This window comes from Parasteatoda tepidariorum, chromosome 3 (genome assembly GCF_982258835.1).
Source record: "Parasteatoda tepidariorum strain Cologne lab strain chromosome 3, Ptep-v5.0, whole genome shotgun sequence".
NCBI classification, from domain to species: Eukaryota; Metazoa; Arthropoda; class Arachnida; order Araneae; family Theridiidae; genus Parasteatoda; species Parasteatoda tepidariorum.
This window is the reverse complement of record NC_141757.1, coordinates 27,708,984-27,725,717: the sequence shown is the minus strand read 5'-3', so window position 1 is coordinate 27,725,717 and position 16,734 is coordinate 27,708,984.

Genomic DNA, 16,734 nt, shown 5'->3' with positions numbered 1-16,734 from the left:
TCTATTAACACTAGAACTGCCAGAGTTAGGAACTTTGGATTTAGGAACTGTTTGGGGTAACTTTGGTACGATAATTCAAAGTAATGGTACTTTGCTAAATGTGAAAATTATATTTTTCCTGCATGATCATATTACTTTACAGGTACTATTTCACGCGTTCAATGTTTAGTCCAAAAACTGAGTCTCCGATTGTCAGTGCCTGTTTTACTTTCAATTCTTTGATTGGCGAGCCTAACATCAGCTCAGAAACTGCACATTCGGCTTGTAAGTAATTCCATTAATTTTCTGGAATCAGAGAATAGTTTTTTTAAATAAATATTGCTTTGCATAAGATGTTTTTGAGAAAGAAAGATATTCTCGCTAATTAGCTATTTTTTTCTAAGAATTCTTACCCAGAAATGACATCGTACGCGGCTGGGCTTATTATAATCTATTCAAAAACACACGGAGCAATAATTTATGATAAGGAAGCAGCCCTAGCCCGCACGACAATTTGCAGGGCATGGGTTCTTATACAATTTTATTCCTGATGAAGAGCATTAACAACCCTAGACGTTTGGTGCAACATTTATGCAACCCTATGTTATATCGAACGTTTTTAAACTTGTACATTTCATTAAAAAAATAGACAATAAATGTCACTTAAATTAACTGTGTTTTGGTGAGAGGAACCAATTACAGATTTGAAATCAGTAATTACGTATCTCATGCAACAGCTAAAAAGAAAAAAAATGTTCTTTAGTTACATACATGTCAAATTCATCTCATACGATTAACATACAAACAAAATATCATATACTAAGATTAACATATTAATGTTTTAGCATATCATTGCAGTAATAATATATTTTCTTAACAAATGTTTTTCTTCTCTATCTTTTTCTCTCTCAAAAAATATTGATTTTAAAAAGTAAAAATACGCATGACAAAAATGAAAGATTTTTATAGAAATTTCCGTATCTCGATAAACATTGAAGCTAGGCTTACGAACTCTAATGCAGGTATTGTATAAAATAACAAAAATAGTTTTTACAAGTTGCAAATTTATTGCCAAATTTTTTTGGCATAGGGTATTTAAAAACACTAGTTGCCGTTTGTAATTTATTGTCGTTCTCTCAAACCTTTAAAAGCTTAAAACTTCAATAATAAGTATGAAAAATGGCATGATATAAACATCTTTGAAGTTAAAATGATTCTTTCATTATTTCCTTAAAAAAAAAGAATAAAGTAATGAATAAATATGAAGTAATGAAAAAAAATTCTATATTATAATATAGCATTGTTTCCATTATTTTGTCTTACGCTTGAATTTCACCGGCCTAGTTTGTAATCCAGTTTTCCATGGATAACTTAGCGATGTTAGAAAATATTAAAAAAAATCCGGCAAAGTTTATAGTTTTTACACATCTCCAGGTACCTTTAGAATTCAGCATTGAACAATCATTGACAGCAACATAAATAGTGTAGTAATAAAAGATTACTTCGATCTTAATTCTGTTAAATCACTTAATTTGTGACAGAATTTTAAAGAATTATTTCTAAATAATTTGGGTTCTTGACCATATGACTTCGCTAACTCTATAGCAAGGGGAAATTTACGGCAAAATTTTATTCTAGGTATCACACGTGTAATTCGCAAATCATTTTGATTACTTCTTTTCACTTAGGTTTTTTTTTAAAAAACTAGAAAGCAATTTATTAAATTTATTTTGTCTGCTTCTTTGTAGTCATCAAGTTCTAAATTATGAAAAGCTTCAAATTTTAAATGTAAAAGGTTGCTTTAATTTTAAACTTTTCCAGTTTGATCAGAAATTCTAATCTTTTTATTTTAAGTACCTAAAATTTATGGATTAGAGTTAATGCTGGAATTAAAATCTTTTTGACCTATTAAATCCCAAAAACTCTTATATAGTTCTGTAATTTAAAAGTATTTTGTAAAGTTACGCATTAATAGTGAAATTAGAACTGCAACCAGAAATCTTTCGAAATCTATATTTAAACATAGTGAGCTCTTTGCCCGTTATCTGTTTTTGACGAAATATCACGATGGATGGTATTTGGTGTATGCTGTTTCGGACGTAGTATTCCGTTTCGAGAAAGCCCTTCCATTTCCCCTTATTTTTGATGCATCATTTTGTGCGAATACCTTCTCTTTTCAAGAGGTTTTAGAGAAGTATCATTAAACGGATTCTTCCAACTGTTATTCGTTATCGCAAACTAAGCAATTTTTCTGAGAATATTTATTTTAAACTATAAACTTAACCAACTTAATTTCCAAAATTTAATTTGCAAAATTTATAACTCTACGATAGAGACAAAATAGAAAGAAAATTGTATACATTAGTACTTAAAAAAAAAGACCTAAATTAGAAATTAATTGTAACACATGAATATATAAACTGTTACTTTTATTTGCTGGTGTTGCAATAAAAGTTTTGTAAATTTCCAGATATTGAACTTACATTAAACCTTGATGCTATTGAACATCCGCCATTTATCGATGAAACTAAAGCACAAATCTCATTTCACAATTCTCGACAGTTTATAGATCCCTACGAGCAAGGATTTTCAATGGAGATGGGGAAAAAGTACAATTTTCGCTTGAAAAAAGTAATTAAAATTAATTTCATTATCTTAAGTGCACAAAAATGAGTTTGATACAATTAACTTTATCTTTAATTTTCAAATAAGCAATAATAATATGTCACTCTTCAACTCGCAGACAAACAACATATATATATATACATGGGTCATTCTCACGAAAACTGTCATTTTTCAGTTCATAAAATCCCAAAAAAGTAAAGTGAATAAAAAGTTTTGAAGCTTTTTATATTAATAGAAATATGTAATGGCATTATAAAGAAAGTATATATCCTATAAATTATACTTAATATTTGAATTAATTAATTTTTTAAATAATTAATTTATAATAATTAATAATTAATTAATTTAATAAATAAATTAATTAATTTAATAAATTAATTTATTAACTTTTCAATTTATTTTTCAAATTAATTAATAAGTAAATTAATTATTTTCACTATTTAAAAAGTGAGGGAATGACACTAATAGTGAGGGAATGATATTTTATTTTAATACATGTTTTTATCTAAGTTACATCTACCTAAAGTTTGAAAATGATAACATACTAAGTATATCTAATATTTATTATAATTTAGTCTTATATATTTAATAGTTTTTACAGGTTTGGGAAATAAAATTGGCTGGCACGATAGAGCAAAAAAAAAATTTAATAATATACTCACCTTGAATCATTCCCTCACTTCAGCACCTCACTTTATATACTAGTGAGGGAATGACGAATTCAATAAAATTTAAAAATAACAGTTAGGCCTAATTAATTTCTGAAGTCAATCACATACAATTATATTCATACAAGAAAGCAACATATAATTATCCACTTTCTCGGTGAAGTTGTATTTCATTTTACTCTTAAAAATGACATGAGGGAATGACAAATGCAAAAAATTTTACCTGGTTTGATTCATTCAAATTTATTCCACAGCAAAGCTTCTTTAAGTTGAAGATGGAAACATACTGCAATTTTGTTCTATGATGCCAGCTGTTAACTTCTGAAGTTTGTATTAAAATATTTTTATTCTAAGAAGATTGCAGGTGATAAGAACATTGTTATGAGGGAATGACGCGAAACACTGGGGACAAAGTTTAAAATAGTGCTGTGTTAATATTTTTATCAGAAATTAAATTTAAAATTGATTTTCTGAATTCTATATTTCAGTATTCTGAAATAAAAAACGCGAATTTGTAAAAAAAAAATTTTTATTTCAGAAACAATTTTTTTTAAATCAGCAGTGGGGACAAGTGAGGGAATGACATATTGGTATATTTTAATTACCTAAAATAAATAAAAAATAAAAATTGATAATTTTATTTTTATTCTTTTGTTAGCTTGCATTCTGAAGGACACTTTCCCTGACTTTTTTTTTTCGTAAGCTGTAAAACAAACATAAAATATACTGGGGACATGAAAATGACTGTTTTTGTGAGAATGACCCATATATATATGGGTCATTCTCACGAAAACTGTCAATTTTCAGTTCATAAAATCCCAAAAAAGTAAAGTGAATAAAAAGCTCTGAAACTTTTTATATTAATAGAAATATGTAATGACATTATAAAGAAAGTATATATCCTATAAATTATACTTAATATTTAAATTAATTAATTTTTAAATAATTAATTTATAATAATTAATAATTAATTAATTTAATAAATAAATTAATTAATTTAATAAATTAATTTATTAATATTTTAATTTATTTTTCAAATTAATTAATAAGTAAATTAATTATTTTCACTATTTAAAAAGTGAGGGAATGACACTAATAGTGAGGGAATGATATTTTATTTTAATACATGTTTTTATCTAAGTTACATCTACCTAAAGTTTGAAAATAATAACATACTAAGTATATCTAATATTTATTATAATTTAGTCTTATATATTTAATAGTTTTTACAGGTTTGGGAAATAAAATTGGCTGGCACGATTGAACAAAAAAAAATTTAATAATATACTCATCTTGAATCATTCCCTCACTTCAGCGTCATTCCCTCTCTTGTGAGGGAATGACGAATTCAATAAAATTTAAAAATAACAGTTAGGCCTAATTAATTTCTGAAGGCAATCACATACAATTATATTCATACAAGAAAGCAACATATAATTATCCACTTTCTCGATGAAGTTGTATTTTATTTTACCCTAAAAAATGACATGAGGGAATGACAAATGTAAAAAATTTTACCTGGTTTGATTCATTCAAATTTATTCCACAGCAAAGCTTCTTTAAGTTGAAGATGGAAACATACTGCAATTTTGTTCTATGATGCCAGTTGTTAACTTCTGAAGTTTTTATTAAAATATTTTTATTCTAAGAAGATTGCAGGTGATAAGAACATTGTTGTGAGGGAATGACGCGAAACACTGGGGACAAAGTTTAAAATAGTGCTGTGTTAATATTTTTACCAGAAATTAAATTTAAAATTGATTTTCTGATTTCTATATTTCAGTATTCTGAAATAAAAAACACGAATTTGTAAAAAAAATTTTTTTATTTCAGAAACAATTTTTTTCTGTTCTTAAATCAGCAGTGGGGACACGTGAGGGAATGACATATTGGTATATTTTAATTACCTAAAATAAATAAAAAATAAAAATTGATAATTTTATTTTTATTCTTTTGTTAGCTTGCACTCTGAAGGACACTTTCCCTGAATTTTTTTTCTTCGTAAGCTGTAAAACAAACATAAAATATACTGGGGACATGAAAATGACTGTTTTTGTGAGAATGACCCATATATATATATATATATATATATATATATATATATATATATATATATATATATATATATATATATATATATATATATATATGTGTGTGTGTGTGGAGTTTGGAGCTGTTGTTACAGTATTATAATAGCTTCGAACATTACGTCATTCACCATCTTATAATATTAAAAGAAGTTGCATCATCCTCTTGACATTGAAAGGCGCCATCCAGTCCCGAAGGGAAACTCCCGAATTTATAATTTACTCATGACTTTATACTATAGAACAATCTAATTCTTAGTCACATGCATTCCGGAGACCACTGCGCGAAGGCAGCTCTCAATAACATTAACTGTTATATCCTTCCATCCTTTTATTTCTATTAAATTGTTATATTGTTAAAATATCGTCGTCATTTACTCCTATGCTGCACTATCTCCCACAAATAATAGGAACTTGCGACCGTGATTTGAACTGCGAGCTGTAACTATTTCTGAACTTTAAAATCCCGCGAGGGGGATTTTAACCAAACAACTTCGAAATCCCGAGCAGGGGATATTTTTCAGCCAAATAACTTTTGAAATCCTGAGAAGGAGATATTCATCGAAAAAAAAAAGGAAAGCAAAATTCTGCGCTCGAGAAGGAGATTCAGATTTTGTTCCTGTTTTAAATCCCGAGTAGGGGAATCACCGAAATTCTACGCTCGTGGAGGATCAGGAGAAGTGCAGCAAAAAATCAGCGACTGGTGAAAAGCAGCAGAGACCTCTGAACTCTCCTAAATCAGCAATAACCGGATCTGTCGCGAAGGACAGAATTGATCCTGAAACTTTCGAATCATCCTGAAATTATTGGAATATCCTGTGCAAATCAGCAAGGCAGTCAACTTTTCCGGGAAGTGCAATCGTGAAATCCTCGGAGTGACTGAAAAGGGATACGAATCTGGTTTGAATCGAAAAACATTGGATTGCCATTGGACACTGAGAGTCTCTTCAATCAAGGTAGGAAATTTTCAGTTTTAAAAATGTATAAAAATTCAAAGAAAGAAGACCTAGTAAGGAAATAGGAGGCATCGCAGACAGCAGCGATAATATCGTTAAATTAAAAGAAAAAATTGAATGTTCCGAAATATTTAAGAATGATTCTGAATTTGTCAAAAATTTGATAACTAACGCCGTAGAAGAAGGAGTACAGGCAGCAGACAGGGAACTTAAACAAAGAGAAATTCAAGTTAAGTTAGAAAAACTAAAATTAGAAAGACTCGAGAAAGAAATGCTTTTATTAGAGGCGAAAAACAAAGCATTCGAAATCGACTCTCCCAAAACGATAAATGATACACCCGAAACAAACATAATGAATCTAATTCATAGCATTAAAACTCTATCTCTTCCAGTTCCATCGAAACCTGAAAACTTAAATCAATTTTTTTTCATCATTGGAAAGAGCTTTTAGTACGAAAAACATAAATGAAGGGCTTAAAGCTGAAATCTTAATTAATATGCTAGGTGAAAAAGCAAACAGCATCTTGTTATATATTGAAGATGATGATTTAAAAAACTACGAAAAATTAAAAGCTTTAATATTGCGCGATTTTCAACAAACTCCCCAAGAATGTTTGAATAACTTTAAAAATGCCTCAAAATTTAAAGAAGAAACATATATTCAATTTGCTACTCGCTTCAATTCATATTTCGAGTACTATTGCAAATTACGTAAAGTTGAATCATTTAAATCATTATGCAACTTAATCATATCCGATAAAATAATTGAGACATTAAATAAAGAGATGGCGAGTCATATTTTAATCCGTCAGGGAGAAAATTGGTTTAATCCCGTCGAGTTAGGACGAGAATTAGACATTTACACTATGTCGAAAAATATGCCACACAGAGAAGTTTTCAATACCCATAAATATGGACTAGAACTTAAGTTAAAGAAATGCCAATTTTTGATGTCTAAAATTAACTTTTTGGGTTATATTATTGAGAACGGTACCATTAAACCCTCTTCCGAAAAAACAATAGCTGTTCAAAATTTTCCTGTACCTAAATCTACTAAACAGGTGCAGAGTTTTCTTGGGTTAACCGGATATTTTAGGAAGTTTATTCTTAACTATGCTTTAATTGCTAAACCATTAAATGATTTACTTCAGGATAACAGTGTATTTTATTTTTGCCCAGAACAACAAACAGCATTTCAAACTTTAAAACAAAAACTTTCTGAAAATCCAGTACTACATATTTTTAAACAAGGAGCAAAACTTGAGTTACATACCGATGCAAGTAAATTTGGGTATGGTGCTATTCTTTTTCAACAATCTGTTGATTAATAATTACACCCAATACACTATATGAGTAAAAAAACGACTCATCAAGAGGAGAATTATTCAAGTTATGAACTTGAAGTGTTGGCTAAAATTGAGACTTTGAAAAAATTTCGAAATTATTTGGTGGGAAATAAATTTAAACTAGTAACAGACTGTTCAGCTTTCCAAAAGACTATGAGTAAAAAACAATTAACACCTAAAATTGCTAGATGGGCATTATTTTTGGAAGACTTTGACTATGACATTGTACATCACCCAGGTAAACAAATGAAACATGTTTATTGTTTAAGTAGATATCCTATTATGCATATTACTTGTGACAAACTAACCTCTAAAGTTGTTACTAACCAAATAAATGATGAATATATTAACTCTATTAAACAACTTTTGGAAAATAAATCAATTGACGATTTTGTGGTGAAAAATAATGTTTTATATAAACTTGAGAATGATAATTATTTACTAGTGGTTCCACAACAAATGCAAACTGACATTGTCAAATCTACACATGCTAATGGTCATTTTGGTGTAACTAAAACTCTTGATGTACTTAAACAAAACTATTATTTTCCAGATATGAAAAAATGTGTTGAAAATGTTGTAAGTAATTGTATTGAGTGCATATTAGTAAATAGGAAGGCAGGAAAACGAGAAGGGTTTTTGAACCCGATTCCTAAAAGTAATATTCCCTTAGATACTTACCATATTGATTTCATTGAACCCATGCCTTCGACCAATAAGAATTATAAACATATTCTCACCGTGGTAGATGCTTTTACCAAATTTGTTTGGTTCTACCCAACCAAATCTACGACAAGTCAGGAGGCAATAGATAAGTTAAAAGCTCAACATATAACTTTTGGGAATCCTTCACGAATAATTACTGACAGAGGTACTGCGTTTACTTCAATAGATTTTGAGACTTATTGCCAAGATGAAGGTATCGAACATGTGAAAATAACAACATGCATTCCTCCTGGTAATGGACAAGTGGAAATAATGCATAAGATCCTCATACCGATACTGGCAAAACTATCAATAAAAGATCCTACTAAGTGGTACAAATTTGTTCCAACGTACCATTAATTCTACAGTTTCTCGGAGCACTCAGATGACCCCTTTCCAGCTTTTGACCGGAGTGAAAATGAAAACAAAAGAGGACTTACAAATTCTGCAAATGTTAGAGAAAGAACATATAGAATCATTTATCCAAGATAGAGAGAACATTCGAGAAGATGCCAAAAAGAATATTTTGAAGATCCAAGAAGAGAACCGCAGGCAGTACAATAGAAGCACAAATCAAATGGCGGGCCGCAACTTTATCAAAATGTTTTGTAGGACTCTTTTATGTTTGAAGGAACATTAAATATTACAGTTGCCAAGTTGTACAAAACAAAAGTATTGAATTACAAATTAAAATAGGAAGTAGATTTTTAAAAATATTTAATTTTTATTAATAATATTTTTAAAAATATTACACAAATAATAAAAATTCAGGCTACAATAACTTAATGTGCACCTATGTATTAAACAATTAATGTGCAGCAGATACCTAATTGTTAAGGTATTAAAACTTACATAGTAGCGCACAAAATATTCAATGAGAAAATTGAGGTTTGTCTGCTGCAACCACCAGAGAATAGATATTTGCAATTTAAATTTAAAATTTACAAACCTGTGTGAAAATATTTTCGTCCAAAATGAGTGGTTTCAAAAAATTAAATCGGAGAATTTCTTCGAGAAAATTTCTGATAAGCACATGCTAAGTTATATTCACAAAATACAAAAAAAATGAAATAAAAAAGAGCTTACTTGTTACTGGTTACTTATTTCTGTTCTTCTCTGATTTAATTAAGAGAAACGGTTTAAGCTGCTGCTGCAACAAAAGATAGAAGCATGAAATTTGGCAATATGTGCAAATGAACGAAGTTCAGATTTTACCGTGTACGCTCATAAAGGCTTCTCCTCTTCTAGGTCCTCTCACTTATGCGCGTATGCGCTTGAGTATTCGACACACAAGTTTTACATCTTTGTTTCTAAACAGCAATTTTGGTAGCATCACGGGAGCAGTAATTATCTGCTCCTTATTTAAGATCCTTGATCCATCAGTGTACTATATAATTCAGTTAAACTAAGGCCACTGGGGAGATTTTAGCCAGTCATCTCTAGAAGGAATATGGGTCTCGAATGGATTTTGAAAAGCATTTCTTAATGACATATAGTCACAGTCAATTGGCATAATAAAAGATGTAAGATTGTTCTCCTGCGACACGAGGCGGCCCCATGAGAAGTGCTTAGAATATTCGTTCCATAAACCAAGGTACATAAAACTTTTCATGCATATCTGAGCTTCAACTCTAATTGGTAGATATAGCGAATGGAGCCCTAGTAAGCTCTCAAGCACAGCAGTGGGAGTGGTCCTAAGACAGCCAGCTGCTCAGAATATTCTTTGTCGTTTGTTAAGACCAGTTCTGGCGGAACTCAATTTAGTACTAGATAACTAGATAATGGCGCCATATATAACAATATGTCTTAGTGATCAGTAAGTAAATCCAGTAAACTTTTTAAGGGCATAAGTCCCCAATAGCATTCCTCAAAGGCGAAAAATTTTTTTTTAGCCCTGCTGATATATTATTTAAACTAGTAACTCCAGTTATGTTTGGAGTCAAAGAAATACCCGAGAAACGTGACTTTCTCATTGAGTTCAAGCTTATGTTCAAGGTGATACATAGCACCTAGATTAAGGCGCTTTCTCTAGGTAAAGGCCAAAAGACTTATCTTAGAAGTGTTAACTGATAAGCCAGATTCAGAGCAACTTTCTACTTCTAGAAATGTACCATTCATAATTTCAGAGACTGTTTCGCTATTACACTCGGTCCTCTTTGCCTAGGTTGTCATCTTGCGGATAAGACTTCGACATATTCTTCGTGAGTGTGAAGTCTATTCTGCTCAAAGATTTGAGGATCTGGAACAACGTTATCTTATCTGAGAACTACAAGATATTCTTGTCATGTGTTTGTTGAGCTTTGTTTCAGATGCAAAGCTTCCTCGCTAGTCATGATCTAGGGTTCGGGTACAATAGACCTCTTAATTATGTGCCTTGCTCCTTGGAGCTGCTTAACCTCTAAGTTTAAATATAAATTTTACATTTCGTTCAACTGTTATCAGAAAATTCATATAATTCAAATTCTCTTAGTTTTGATCATGAGTTTATGAATAGTTAGCTTTTAAACTTTCTTCTCAGTTTGTTTTCAGCAATTCATTGGTCACGCGAGAAAAAAAAAATCATTCAAAAATTTACAATCATATATTTTTCAGCGATCGTGCTAATGAATGCACTCACATGTTACTCAAGTTTTCAGTTCTTTGTTGCCACCACGAAAAAATCATCTCATCGGTTTTTTAATAATATACTCATTAGTGCTGTATATAATAAAGATCGCTTTAATTTTGGACATTTTTTAAATCAGCCGAAGGAAATACAAAGAGAACATGTCCTCACTTGTCTATATAGTAATTGCTCACACTGCTGGTGGAAGCTGAGGGGGCGGGAACCGTGAGTTCTACTCAGGAATCCGACAAAACATCCGGCTTGCGTGTACAGCAAGGTGTCGTTAAATCAGTTTTGTCTGAAAGACCCCTCGTTGTTGTGGGTGGAAGTTTGAAAGGAGCGAAAGTATCAGCTCAGACGCTACCCACGTTGTCTGACAAGAGTTAAAATTACATTGCCATTAAAAGATAGAGCCTTAAAAGCGGGGTTGGGTGCTTGGTCATGAGGGGGTGCTATATTAATATAGCAATGTCAGATGTGTAGGTATAGGTATAAATACAAAACTGTACTTTGTCTGATAAAAAACTTTCAAAGACGTTTAAATTAACTTGTCTTTTGAATTTATTTTGGTCTTATTAGGTTTAGCATAAAAAATACATAGGATAAATTACATCACTTGCCTACAGAACAATTTCAAATGCGTAAATTTGTAAACCAAAAATATTGCAATATCTGTAAATAAAATTTCAATTACTTCTAAACTATTAGTCACAAATGTCCGGGACTTAGTTTATTCGATTCAGTATAAAATAATACACTGGAAAATGATCTCAATTATCTAGATCGTAAACTTAAACATACCCCTTTAAGCTTTCTTCGTCCCCATAAGAAAAAGATTCAATATCTTAAAATGATGAACAACAATATCTTAAAATCATTTACTAGTAAAAATGTGCTTTAATCACAAAGTTCACAATTGTTATAAATTTTTATACTTCACTGTTAAGAATAGCTAATAAATATTTAGATCGTAAAGAATCTTCTTCCTCATCCATACGACACAAATTGCATTGATTATTTAGAAAAATGGAATGCAAGAGGAGGCCATGGACCTACAAATGAAAGAGTAAGAATCTATTTTTTTCTTCTTTACTTCCTGTTCAGTAATGCTGTTATGAATGGATAACCAATTGTTAACAATTAGCTTTCTTGCACCATAACGAATCTTTGAAAATTAAAGGTGCACTCGTTCACCTATGTTATGTTTGAGATGCGAGGGAACAGATTTGAAATTCTAGAAAGTTTTGCTATTAAGAATAGAATTAGTTTTCACCCTTAACACAATTCATTACTTTTTTGAGGGCAGGTTAGCCTGGTTGGTAGGATGTTGGGCTCGAAGTTTGTGAAAATGCGATATTGAATCCCGCCAGATGTTTACAATGAGACGTTTAAAAATAAAGGAATTACAAAGAGTTTTTTTATTCCGAATAGAGAGTCTTAAAACTAAATTTTTAAGATGTCAAGAGATTTAAAATAACGATGTCTTCATTTGATATAATTTATTTTGTTTCTTATGTAGAAAATTAAAACAAAACCTATCAGGTGTTAGTTATTTTAAAATTTAAAAATATGGCGAAAACGTCGAAATTGGGACACCCTAATCTGTCCCGCCTGCTTGCGACTCTGATACTTGGGAAAAGCTTTAACATTATAAAAAAATACTTTTGAGTCAGAAATCAACAAAAAAAAATGATCACATTTTTTAACAAATCGCTTGTATTTTGTTAAGCCATCAACAATATTGAAAAGACCAAATATCTTAACAGTAATTAATGTCAGCAAATAATTTCTCTGAGATCAAAAAGAGTTTTTAAAAAGTATTTCGAAAAAAGATTCTGAGGGTACTAAATGGTGGGTGAGAAAATAAAGCAAAAGAAAAAAAAATTGGTCCTCTGTATTCTATATGTTGCTTTCAAGAGTTTGCTCCATTTTTTTAGAAAGTAATCCTTTTATAAATTTTAGGAGTGTATTCAGGAATGCTATACAAATGTTACTTTGACTGCCTATGGGCCATCACAAAATAAAAAAGGATTCAACCTGAAACGTAAGTATGTTGTATTTACCAAACTAAACCACTAAACCGCACATATGAATTGAGAGAGAGAGAGAGAGAGAGAGAGAGCGAGAGAGAGAGAGAGAGGGAGAGAGAGAGAGAGAGAGAGAGTGAGAGAGAGAGAGAGAGAGAGAGAGAGAGAGAGAGAGAGAGAGAGAGAGAGAGAGAGAGAGAGAGAGAGAGAGAGAGAGAGAGAGAGTAAACTCTTGAAACATTTATGCAGACTCTTAATCTAGAGGAAGAGCGCAAGTTGGATGTTATTTATGTCTTATCTGAGTTTTTATGCTATGGAGTGAGAACTTGCTTCGAGATAGCAGCGACGCACCTTCTTTTTCCGCAACTAAGACATTGCTACTAAGACATCGGTGCAGCGAAGCATGTGATTCATGCATGATAATGTCACTGCACGTTTTGTTCTTTATAAACGTAAACACATTAATGTGAGATGCCGTTCCTAATCGTATTGATTATAATTGTTAGCGGCATCTTGTCTATTGATTGACAACATTTAAAAAAAAGCACTAAAAAAAACCCCTATTTATTTCAAACAAAAAGCAACAAAAAAGCACAGCTTTTCAAAATATTACCAAAGCAAATCAAAATATTTCCAGTTCTCTTTTTACATCTGTTGCCATTCTCAGAGTAACTTAAATATCCAGAATAAGTTTGGTGGCGCTGGCGCAAACTACTTGGAGTTAGATAGGTGGAGCTGCAATATATTTGGTGCAACATAAGATACTCTATAAACAGGTGTACCATAGTGGTGATCTGATGCCCAAAAAGTCGATATATTGATACGTTAGTAAGGCAGTTAGTAATTAACATTAAATTGAAAAGTGTGTTGCATAAGTAATAAATATTTAGCTTATAAATCAGGCCTATCTACAATAGAATTCAGTAGTAGATGATATTAATTTTATTGCTTTTACAATACATTTTGAAAAGTGTTCTAAGACACGTTATGCTTATCAAACATACAGGATTTCGTTTTTAAACTATACTTTCTTACCAATGCCAATGAATACTGTTAAAAATTATTTTTTATAAAATTAAATTGCATTTGTTGGATTAAAGAATATCTTTGTTTATTTCAGAGGCAATAACACCAGAAATGGCAAAAGAAATTTCTGACTGTCAGATTAAAAACTGTGGACCTGCCTGCTTGTAAGTTTTAATTTCACAAGTCAATTTTTCAACTAAAGAACTTATATGAAAGAAAGTATGCTTAATTTGTGTGCATGTATTTTATGACATGGATATTTATCTAGGGCTGTCAAAAGTCTCTGACCAGTAAAATTTTTCAATCATTTACTAGGAGCTTCTGATTGTTTAAGTGAGAGAAAAATATTTATAAAGAGTTGTGAACATAAAAGAAATAAAAGTATAAATGAATGTGGCATTTCAAAAACAAGTAATGAAAAGTGGCATTTCAAAACTTTCAACTATGTTGTGTTTAAAAAACATGTTGAATTAATTTGTTGCATATTGTAAGATTCTTTTTGCAAAAAATGCCTCATTCTGCCAACTATTCAGGTAACATGGTCTTCTTTAGCTAGAGATGATTTGCAAATAGCATCATGATTTTTCGAAACTTACGGAAACTTATTTAACACCATAAAAAGACACTCAACTTGCCCTCCATTCACTACATTTATCACATTTATTTCTTCTTACATCTGATACGATACTCTCTTTTTAAACATAGTTCGTAAGGTCCTTAAGATACTGAAATGGTGGTAATAAAACTTAGAAGATAAAATATTCTATTTCATTAACTTAAAATATCTGGTTTCAAAATTTTAATTTTAAAGTTAAAAATAACTTTACAGTTGTAATATTGAAGCTACGGTCATCTTGCGTTTTTAAAGACCACATGGACTCTGTTAAAATATTAAAATACAAATGACGAGCAACAAATTCTTACCCATATGTAAAACAGTATAATTGATAATAAACACTTCATTGACTTCAAAAAATATGAAGATGGAATGTTTTATGCGTCTGAAAATTAACGTCACATGTTATTTACTCCTGACTAGTCTTGAGAATGGGTGACTATTTCTGACGCTACTTTTATCATTTATTACTTTTAAAATCAATAAAGCTTTAATCTTCTCCACTTGGCATTATTCATTTAGTAACACAGAATATTAAATTACTTCCTACGATATTAAAATAAGTTTTACGCAAGATAAAAGCATAGTCTCTTAGTTTGAATTATTAATAGTCACTACTTTCTAAAAAAATAAATCCAGCACAATTCTTTTACTGGTAGCCATAATAGAATTTTTTAAGGGCGTAAAAACTTTCTTCAACACTTGAATTTTCAAAAGTTGGATAAGACAATGGAATGTCCCTTAGCACAAAAAATCAGAGTTAAATAGTTACAAGGGCAGTTGTTTCAAACAAACTAATGTTTCCTTTCTACTCAAAATTGTTTGAAAATGCAATTTATTAAACAATTCTAAAATTTATTCTTGATCTATTTTGAGATATACTATGCGTACTTCGATAGAGTTTCTTCTTTGACCCTTATTTTCTTGAAATCTATTATATATAATTCTCTTACGTGGCTCCCAAATTTTGGCTGAAGTACTTTGTACAACTAAATAAGATTCTTTTCACAACAGTTAAATATTTATTTTATTTTCTTCATTCATAGAGAAAACAGTCGGCAAAGAATTCTGTTAGGTTAAAAAAAAAAACATTTCGCTAAAAAAATAACGAATTCTAAAAGAAATAAAAATAAACAACTTAAAAAATAAAAATGCTGTGTCCAGCCATAGATTTTTTGAAAGTTAACTTAGCAACATAAATCAAAATGACATAGAAGCGTAACTAGATCAAAATTATGATACCTGAGCGCTTGACGTAACAAATCCTTCAATTCTAAAAGTGTTGTATCGCCAAATGCCCAAATTAACAATTGTGTTCTTAAAGAAATTCTATAGAAAGTTTTAAATAAACAAAATACTTCTACAACTGCTTCCTGAAGAACTTGGCTCATTGATTAAAAATATTGTTTTAATTTTACAGTACTAACTTTACTTTCTACTTTCATTATTGCTATGACCCTCTTTCATTACATTTTACAACTTCATGCGAAATTTGAGGACTTTAAGTTGTTTTGTGGTTGAATACTGACATTTAGAAATGTGTACATAAAAAAAATAATATTTAGAGGTTGAGAGTTGCCTCAGAAAAATTTGAATTGTTGACATTGAACTTAACAATGGAAACAATCGTTTTTGTGAAAAATTGAATTGTATTGTTGACATCAAAATTAAAAATATTGTGTTTCAACTTAGCAATACTACCTTAATTTATACTTTAGAATTGCCTCGAAGAAATTTGAATTGTTAGCAATGACTTAAACAAAAAGTTTTATTTTAACTGACAAATACTATATTATAATTTTAACTTTTTCTATGACTGTACTCATTTTCTTACTCTTCTCTTTGTTTTTTATACATTTTATTTTTTTGTGATAAAATAAAAAACTTATAGTTGTTCTGATTCTGAACACTGATAAGAACACAAAATGATGGGCTTCATCAACAATCAAAAATGTATATATTTATCTTACCCCTTCAAAGAATTAAAAACTTAAATTACGCCCTTCAGAGAATTAAAAATACAAAATTATCTTCATCAAAGCCGATGCATTTTCATCCGGCGTTCAGAGGCAGACATTATTTCATATTCTTTTA